The sequence below is a fragment of the Manis pentadactyla genome, chromosome 10, assembly GCF_030020395.1.
Source record: "Manis pentadactyla isolate mManPen7 chromosome 10, mManPen7.hap1, whole genome shotgun sequence".
NCBI classification, from domain to species: domain Eukaryota; kingdom Metazoa; phylum Chordata; class Mammalia; order Pholidota; family Manidae; genus Manis; species Manis pentadactyla.
In genome coordinates, this window is record NC_080028.1 from 42595942 (window position 1) to 42606465 (window position 10524).

General features: G+C 35.7%; 1 pseudogene; it reads right to left on the reverse strand.

Annotated features, from left to right (window-relative positions):
* Positions 1 to 867: 867 nt before the first annotated feature.
* On the reverse strand, positions 868 to 1809 carry LOC118909970 (olfactory receptor 6C2-like; annotated as a pseudogene).
* Between the last annotated feature and the right edge of the window lie 8715 nt (positions 1810 to 10524).

Sequence of the window (10524 nt, forward strand, 5' to 3'; positions counted from 1 at the left end):
TCAGAAGAACAGAAAACATTCTTTTAGATGGAATTGTTTTTTCATGAGAGTGGGCAGCTATTTCCCCCTAAATCATACTATTAGAGTATTGAATTTATTTTATCCTATTCGTTTTATGTGCTTTCACCACGTGGATCCTGACACTTCACCTCCCACCTCCATGTGGACATTCAGCTCAAGTCCCTGTAACACATAAGTCAACAACTTGCTCCTCTCCATCCTTTGCTTTCTTGGAAATCCACAGATGATAGATGGGATTATTTATCCTCATTTCTAATTATTCTGTGTCTGATACCTTATGATTGCCTACATTTTTACCTTTACTCTTACCTGTATATTCAAAAGAATATTTGTGAGATTTTATCTAGCAATCCTTTTTTTTGTGTTGTTCTAGAGTATTAGAGATACCACTATCTTCTCTCTCAATGGTTCCTTGTATTATTCCCTCATGCCCTCATTCATTCCATTCAGTATTTTATCATAAAATTCCAATTCCTATTTGAATATTTGTAATATTTTATAAACATTTGAGTAATCATTTACTTATTTCAATAATAAATTACCAGTGTCATGACAGACTAATGTTTTTTATTATGTTATAAAATTAAGTTACATGGGGTCATATATATCTAAAATGAATTTATGACGAGTATGCTTCCATTTTCTTTACTGAGACAAATCTCCTACAAGAGGTGGATTAAAAAGCAAAGGAAAGAAATGAGTTGATTAAGGTACAATGTAAGTAAATCTAAAGAGGAACTGAGGAGTATAACAATTGAAATATAGATTATTAAAAGACAAATGTAATAAGCTTCAATAGAAAGGTTTGAAACACTCACCTTTTATTTTAACTCTTTTTATTCTGTGCTATTTTATTTTTTTTAAGAATGACACAATTCTTTTGATTGAGTCCTTGAAGGCTTTCTTCACTTGCCTATTTCTCAGTGTATAAATAAATGGATTTAGGGTAGGTGAAATGGAAGAAATGAGCAGTGAAACCACTTTGTTAATAGTCACTTCTTCTTTGGATGCAGGATTCATGTAAATGAACATGCAGGTGCCACAGGTGACGGAAATCGCAACCATGTGGGAAGAACAGGTGGAAAAGGCCTTTTTTCTTTGCTGGGCAGAAGGAAATCCTAAAATTGTCTTGGTAATATAAGCATAGGACAGAACTATACACATAAGGGTCACAATAAGGGTCAGCAAAGCACAAACTAAAACAGTTTGTTCCATGAACCATGTGTCTGAACATGATATCTTCATCAGGGGAGAGGCGTCACAGAGAAAATGATCAATGACTTTTGAGTCACAGAATTTCAGATTTAGCCCCAGACTCAGTGGGGAGGTTATGACTAACAATCCAGCCAGCCAACAGCAAAAAACAAGTCTCTTGCAGACCCTGCTGCTCATGATGGTCACATAATGCAATGGTTTGCAAATGGCCACATAGCGGTCATAGGACATAGCAGCCAGCAGAAAAAATTCTGTTACTGCAAAGAGGTCAGTAAAGAACACTTGAATGACACAAGCCTTACAGGCAATGACCTTGTCACCTGTTGCTATGTCATACAAGTACCTGGGAATGCAAGCAGTTGTGAATGAGATCTCTAAGAAGGAGAAATTTTGCTAAAAACAGTACATGGCTGTTTTGAGGTGAGAATCCATAAAGGTGGGTGTGAGGATGGTCAGGTTTCCAGTTACACTCAGTGTGTAGGTGAGAAATAGAAAGACAAAAATCAGGACCTGCAGGTCAGGGTCATCTGTCAGTCCCAGCAGAATGAATGTTGTTACTGTATAGTTTTTCATCACTAGTGGCTTCTCTCCAATCTGCATGCCCAACAATTCAGAGATCATTGTATAGGTTATATTGTCTGTGTAAAATTCAATTGTATCAGTATTATCTTCACTATATTTTCACATTATATTTTAAATCATACTATGACTATAACTAAGTTTATCTGCTACTTTGGTGTGCTTTTATGGGTAGCAAAAATTATCATTTGACTCCTCCAAATTCTTCCCCATTCAGAGCTAAATTAAAAAATCACCATATCGTTATACTTTTGGTCAACAGTTCAGTCTTAGTGAAAATGATAATACATGATATGTGAGTAGACCTATTCTAGAGTCTTGATCAGAACTTGGAGCTCCTATTCCAGCTCTGTAATAAGCTTCTTCCTTCCTTCTTTATTCTATCTTCCATTTTTCCTCTCTTTCAGATAAGTGTATTTTTTCTTATGAACAATGCTAATCCTTACTGAACCACATGGATGCTTCCTTCATCTTCCTTCTACATTTCTCTATTATTGTATAAGCTGTTATGCAGAATATACTGTTTTAAACACATTTTTTGTGTCTATGTTTATGACAAATTCATAACAAATTTGTCAAGTTTTTGTTACTTTGGAAAATTCACTTAAAAATTACCCGTATGGTATTTTTATATTATCTTTTTGCCTCTTTCGATTCCTTGGACCTATTATTTCCTGTTCACTTCTGACTATACACTCTCTCACTGTTTTTTGAACAATTCCTATAATTTTATATTACATCTGTCACTTAATGAACACTAAATTTCTGTTTCTAGTGAGGAGTAATTTCTGGCATATTGAATTGACTACCAAACATATCTACTTATATATTGAACCACCTACCAAACATATCTGCTTGTACGAATCACATGCATGACCATCTCAATGTTCCTAAAACAGAAGTCATGGTTTTCCCATGGTAGGTCACCTTCCCTCTTATCCTGTGTGCTTACCAGGCCCAATCTGTCGACCATGTATTCTGTGGCAGGTATCACAGTGAGCACTTCTCTTGTGTACTTTGCCCTATATTCCCCAGACATCATTGGTTTTTAGGTGAATCATTACTTCCCCTGGGATGGTTTCTGTGATTCTGATGACTATCTTAGCCTACACACCCAGTCCTGTGTTCCAATAACAAATAAAACTTGCCACTACATCATGTTTAGCCAGAGAATGTATTTTTTGGGATTATGTCCCTCTCATTGTGACAGTAATGTCAATACAGTCCCATGTATATTGTCAATGTCTAAAGAATACTTCCTGAATAAATTTACATATCCTGAATTTACCAAGCATGCACAAAGGTAATTTCTTCATATTTGGACTTAAGTTCATATTGCCCTGACACTGAATATGGTTATTGAACTTTCTTATCTATGACTCTGTTACTAGAAAATTGTGCATTTCTTTGCTGTTTTTAAAAAAAGAGCTATTTTTATTAAGTCACATTGTGAAGTGATCTTTACAATTGTGACAAGAGTTGTAATTGCTTTCTCTTCCTTGGTTTTTCTAAAAAGTAATTGTATTCTTATTGACTGTGTTTCCATCTTCACTGTTATCCATTAATACAGTGTTAAATACAGAGATAATGGGTTTTTGGGTTTATGTCAAAAACTGCTCCACAGTAACTTTGTCAGACATCAAAAATTAGTTTCTATAGTGGGGGTTTGAATGTTTTTATTTTCAAATAGTGTCTCAGTGCTTGTAATCCCCTATCAATAAGTGAAAAAAAATCCCTTTGAAACCACAATTTATTTATAAATTGTTTGTTTGTATTCCTTTTTTCTTGTACTTTATTCATACTGAGGAAGGAAGAGCATCACATCTCCTAGTTCGCCCAGTTCATACTGTTAAACCCACAGGGTGGCAGTCCTCAATCCGGGGAAGCAGTGCTGACCTTGGCGCATGGCTTGCCTGAAAACTATAACCTTCCAGGGAATGTTGGGACATATTAGACATATGCATTAGAATAAATTGGGAAGTAGTGAATAAACTCAGAAGTAGTGGAGAAGACTGTTGCAGTCCACCTACTCTTCTGTCATCCTTTCTCCTATCTCTCAAGTTGCATATGCATGACTACATAATCTTACTCAAGTCAGCCTGCTATGAGGAATAGGCATTGCTCAAAGCTCAAAATTTTTTTTTACAATATATTACACAGTATTATAAGGGGCAATTCAATAAACTAATTGACAATGACATATAACCACTGATTTCTGTTTATCTTACAATGAATATTTGAGAGGAGGCAGAGATTTCTAATGAATGATGTTATACAGCCTTTCTTTTGCAGTGATGAAGGAAGAAACAGAAACACATGTGCATACATGCACAAATACACTCCCACATATGCAATGGGTGCTTATCTTTTACAACTGGAGGTTGATAATGTAACTGATATAGTTTCTGGGTATTCCTTATATTAGGATTCCTAATTATATACCCATCTATTTACTCTTATGACATCTCATGTATATTTTAGAGGCTGTACAAAATATCTGGGTTATAACATAGATCTCATTTATCTGATTATGACATAGGTAGGTGAAATCTTTTCCTCAGAGAAAAATGCAGCTAAAATTTCACAAAGGGAAATACTATTAATGTTGCAAAACTTTTCATACTTTTCTCTCAGTCAATGGTAACTTCAGCAAGTTATTTAAATATAGTAATCCTTAAAGGAACTTAGCTAAAAATGGTAAGTTTGATAAATTTTCACGTGAACTTCTTTTCACTTTTGCTTATATACTCATGTTCTCACTCACAGGTTCTCTGAACCAAAAAAAAAGCTCTCTGAGACCAAAAGAAGGTCCCCAACAAATTAGATTGATTTTCTCGTGAAAGTCAAAGAGTATTTTCTTAAAAGACAGAAACATGATCTTAATGGCAGTGGAATGCAGAAACCCTCTTCTCTTTGAAAGAGCTGACATTTCAGTATCTCTGTATAGGGAAAGAAGTTTGAGCAATACAAACTTCGACTTTTTTTTTGTAGTTTGCTCCAGCTGCAGATTAATGAATAAACAAGAGGTCCTGAGTGATTTACACTCAAAAGTTATCAATGAATGTTGGCAGTAATTTTATTTGGAAAAAGCAAAATAAATAACAAAGACTGTTCTGGGCCAAGGTCCTCAGAGAAAAGAGGAGAACTAACAGGTTATTTCATTTTCTTATTTTTCTAAACGCTTTATTGAAAGAAAATCAACATACAAAGCTTACAAATAGTTGAAGAGTATGATTTGGTAGGTTTTGACATAAGTACACTCGTCTGAAAACATTAACGCAATCAGAGGAGTGAACATGCCCGTCACTCCCAAAGGGTCCTTGCTCATCCTCGTTCATCCCCGTGGTCCCCTGTGACCTCACGCTCTGCACTCTTCCGTTTCTCAGCCAAACCCTGATACATTTTCTGCCACTAGAGATTAGTTTGTTTTCTTGTAGAAGTTTAAATAATACAGTAGTGCAGGGATTTTTTTGGGGGGGAGGTGTCTGTCTTTCTATCAGTAAATGTGGATTTAAAATTTATCCTTGCTTTCATGTGTGTCAATAGCTCGTTCCTTTTTTCTTCTGAGTAGTATGCCGATGTTAGTGGACCTGTGAGGTCTTCCCAGTTTGTGACTATTACAAATAAAGCTTCTATGAAAAGTTGTGTATCGGATTTGTATGCAAATACTCTGTCATTTCTCTTGGGTAAATATTTGGGATCAAATGAAACGGTTAGTTGATAAGTGAGGTGTACCTCTGACTTTTAAAGAACCTGTCAAACTATTTTTCAATGCGCCTTTAGCATTTCACATTCCCATTATGAGTGTAGGAGAGTTCCAGTTGTTACACAAAAACGCCAAACCTTCGCATGATCAGTCTTTAATTTTAGCATTCTGGAAGGTATGTCATGGCATGTCATTCTTGTTTTGATTTACAATTCCCTAATGACGTACAATGTTGGGCATCTTTTCATATGTTTCCTTGACATTTGCATATCTTCTTTAGTGTGGAATTTGGTAGATCTCTTGCCCATCTTTTAAATTGAGTTTTCCTGTTGTTGAGTAGTAAGAGTCCTTTTTCTGGACAAGGTCCCTTACCAGACATATGATTTTAAGATGTTTTCTCTAGCAGTGTGGGTTTTCCTGTTTCTGAATGGTGTCCTTTGGGCAAAAGACATAATTAACGTGGATGAAGTCACCTTTTACTTTGTGCTTTGGAACCATATCTAAGGAAACATTATTGAACCCAGTGAGCAAAGATTTTTATTTTCTTCTAAGAGTTTTAGCTTTTACATTCAGTTCTCTAATTAACTTGAGTAAATTTGTTTATGGCATGAGAAAGATGCCTAAATTCACTCTTTTGCATATGGATATGCCGTTGTCTAGCAGTGTCTCTTGAAAATGGTATTCTTTTCCTGGTGAATAGTCTTGGCACCCTTCTTGTCAACCCATATAGTGCATTGAATAGTCCCTAAAAAGGACTGAGTACTAACCCACACATCTTGTAATTATGACCTTGTTTAGAAAAGTGTCTTTGCAGATATAATTGAGCTAAAAGTTTTGAGGAGGCCCTAAATCCGGTGACTGGTGTCCTTATAGAAAGGAAAGAATACACAAAGAGACACAGGGAAGAAATTCATGTGAAATGGAGGCAGAGATTAGAATCATGATGCCACGAACCAAGGAATTTCAGGGGCCACCAGAAACTTAAAGAGGTGTGGAAGGATTCTCACCTTTTTTTTCTTTGTTTTTGGGGCAGTCTTTGTGTGGGGAGGCTTTCTGGTTATTAGACAGTGTTTTGGAAAAACTAAATTTGGTGAGAAGAAACACTATAGGCAGAGAAACTAATGAACAGGGTCACTGAAAGGTTTAGAAAAGCACAGAAGAAAGATCTGATGGAAAGATTATCTGCGTGATGTTCCTGGGGGACATTTAAGATATTTGTGGTGACTATATTACTTTTATACTACTAAGAGAACAATCATTCCTGGTTTGTTCCTAAATCCTTGATTGTGTCTTTAGCTTTGCATAATTTTGTATTCTTGTAGGACAAAAAGAGAAGGGTCAGGAACCACCAGGGAACAGGCCACCAAACATTCTTTAGTACAAATGAATTGTTGGGAAAAGGAAAAATATATGCCAAACACTTGATCTTTGAGTCACTTTTCTTAGCCCTAAGGGCCCTTGAAAACTTAAAGTGATCTGAATAAGCACTTTAAATGTTACTGATCTAATATATTAATTAAAAGACAGTGATTATAAGACTCCCAAAAGAAACTTCAAAATTTCTTCTGTTCCATTCTTCTTTTCCTCCGTGTGTTCCTAAAAGATTATCTACAAGAAAACAACTTTAAATACAGACTCAGAATAAAAGGAAAGAGATCAACATTTATCATTCTAACACTAATTTTAAAAAAAGGTAAAATCCCTCTTTTAATTTCTGCCTTAATTATTATGATTTCCTTATGTTTTCTTCCTTTGGTTTTGGTTTACTCTTCTTTTAGAGGTTTCCTGAAGTGGAAGGCTCTTTTATAGATTTGAGCTCTTGCTTTTTTAAAAAATAGGTGTGTTTATTGTGTTTTCACATTTCTCTCTATGCACTGCTTGACCTGCTTCCTGTAAGTTTTGATATTTGGTGCTTTTGCTCTCATTCATCTCAGAGTATTTTCTTATTTCTCATGTGATTTGTTCTTTAATACATTGGCTGTTTAGGAATGTCTTGTTTATTTTTCATATAGTTGTAGATTTCCCAAATTTTGTTCTTATTGATTTAAATTGTGTTATATTGTCGTTGGAGGACATCTTTTGGTTGGTATCTATTTGTGAATCTTTTCCTTAAAACCTACTTTGGTTTTGAATCTGAAGTATGTGTCTTGTAGATAGTATAGAGTTAGATAATTTTGAAAATGTATTCTGTGATTTTATACCTTTTCATTGAAGAGTTTATTGCATTTATATTAAATGTATTACTGGTAAGGTAGGATTTATGTCTACCATTTTGCTATTATGTTTGTATGTGTCCAACATCTTTTTTGTTCCTTTGTTCCTACTTTGCACCCTCTATACATTAAATCAATATTTCTCTGTGATTTCATTTTAATTCTCTTGTTTCCTTAACTATAAATTTCAGTTATTTTCTTAGGTATGCTGGGAATTACAATGAACATCTTAACTTTTAACAAGCTAGTTACAAATAGCCAAATTAATTTCAGTAGTATGCAAAACTGTTCAAATGCTACAGTGTTCCATTTGCCTGTCTTGGTAGTATTATTGTCATAAAAATTACATCTTTATGCATTCTAAGCTCAGCAACACAATTTTATTAAAGCTTTATGCAATTGCCTTAAATCAGATGGAAAAAAAAAGTGTTACAAAAAGAAACATAATTTATATTGTCCTTTATATATTATGTATTCACTATTATTGGTGCTCTTAATTTGTGTGGATTGAAGTTATGTTAGTGTCCTTTCTCTTCATCCTGAAGGTCTCTCTTCAGTGTTTCTTATGGCACAGTTCTATTAGCTACAAATTTTCTAGTATTCTTTTGAAATCTGGGAACATTCTTTAAGGGTAGGTTTGTTGGTAACATAACAATTACAGTAAATAAGTATATACTCTTTACAGTAATTAGGAGTATAATTATAATACCATGTCTTTTGCCAACTTGGGGAATCTTTCAGCCATTATTTCTACAAATACTCTTTCAAATTCACACTCACTCTCCTCTCTTGGGAATCTGATTATGGGATATTAACTGTTATTGTCCAAATGGTCTCTGAAATTCTCCTCATTTACTTCTCTATTTTGTTTCTGGTTTTCACACTGAGTAACTGTATACTTGAACTCGCCAATTCTTTCCCATGTGATCATCTATTCTACTACTAAGCCCATCCAACAAGTTTTATAAACTTGGTTATTTATTTACAATACTACAATCAAATTTGATTTTTAAAAATAATCTCTATTTCCTTGGAGAGATATTATGTGTCTATGTTTCTTTCCAGAGAATTTGTTATTGCTTGTTGAGGCATTTTTATGACAGCCTTTAAAAATCCTTGTCACATAAATCCACATTTTTATGGAATCATATCGTTTTGTTATATTTGTTGCCTCTTCACATGTGTGTTGTGATTTCCTTGTTATCCCTATGACAAGTGTTTTTTTTTTTATTATTATATCCTGGGCAGAATGGATATTGTATTATGAGAACTCTAGATCCATTTTAATCTTCTTTTTTAAATAGGCGCTTCATTGATGTTTAGCATGAGGACTGGGTGGACGTTCATGGTCAGCTTCACGTTCAGCTCTGCCAACACCAACCTGGTAAAACTGTGCCCTGAAATCATATTGCTTCAATGCAGATGTCTGGAGTGGAATATCAGGTCCCATCTCAGCTTCACTGACGCCTCCGCAGCAAAAGATGGGGAGTGACTCACATAGCTTCACTGCCTCTGATCGTAGAGTCTTAAGATCACCTCCCAGCTGGGCCTCACCGTCACCAGGGAAGGGAATGGTGAGGGATAGTTTATTCCACTTTGTTGCTATAGGAAGTGGGGAAATCAGTTTCTGGTGGAACTGATTAATTTGTTAACTATAAGGGGGAGCAGAGCGTCTCACTTGACAACTTCCCAGTTCATCTTTCTGTCTCTTTGACTAGGTGGCAGGTGGATATATAAGTTAAATTCCAGATTGGACCTGTTTAACACCAGTAGTGGGGAGAAAGTGAACTTTTTATAAGCTCCAAATTACATATCTGTGTTCAGTCTCTTTTAATGCTGCACATGGGTGGAAGCCCAATTCTGTTAGGTCCTAATGACATGTTGTGGGGGGGAGAGGGAGGGGAGGTCTAGTGGTGACTAACCTCACCTTGTACCACCTGTAAAGTCTCATTGCTGCTAAGTGTGGGAGAAGATTATCTTGCAACTGGGCATCACCCAAATTAACCTGGTGGGGTAATTGGAATACATTCTAATTTTCCAGACTGAGGAAGAAAGCCTGGTTTCCTGTTCGGCCTCACCAAAATCACTTGAGTGGAGATTGAAACTTATCGCATTTCTTCCATAGGCTTGGGGAGTGGTAGGAAGGAAGGTCACTTTGTACAGCTTTGTTCACAGTCTCTTTCATGACAGATGGGGGTAGACTTCATTCTTGGCTCCCCTGAAACCCAGGGTGTGTGTTGGAGGGATTTGTTGGTGTTCCCCTGCAGCAGAGTAAGTATTGCCAAAGGGGTTTGTTCTTGGCCTCACTTGTCTCAGTCCTCTGGCTATGTGAATGGGGCTCTTCTTCAATATCTTATTTTTATTTTTGACGAATCTGTGTCCTGTCGGAGATTCTTGATGGGAGGCTTCTGCAGTGACCCACCTGAGGCACAAGGAAGGCAATAAATAAACGGAGGGAGCTCACTGCCATGTTGCTCCTCAAGTCCCAAGGTCCCGTCCACCTATTTTCATCTTTAAGAGACTTTCTATGCATGTTTAATTTGTTAACTGTAAGGGGAAGGATGTGAGAGGAATGAGTCTACTTCATCTTGGCAGAAAAATAATTTCATATGCACTTTTTTACTGAGATGTTGCATATTTTACAAAATAAACTGGAAATTTACATTTTAGCACCACTTGAGAATAGCCATTTTCCAACGCTTTTAATAAGCAAGAAGGGTAAGAGCTCTTTACAACATTCCCAATATCTCAATACCACTTAATTTTGGATATGATGAAATTAATAACTAT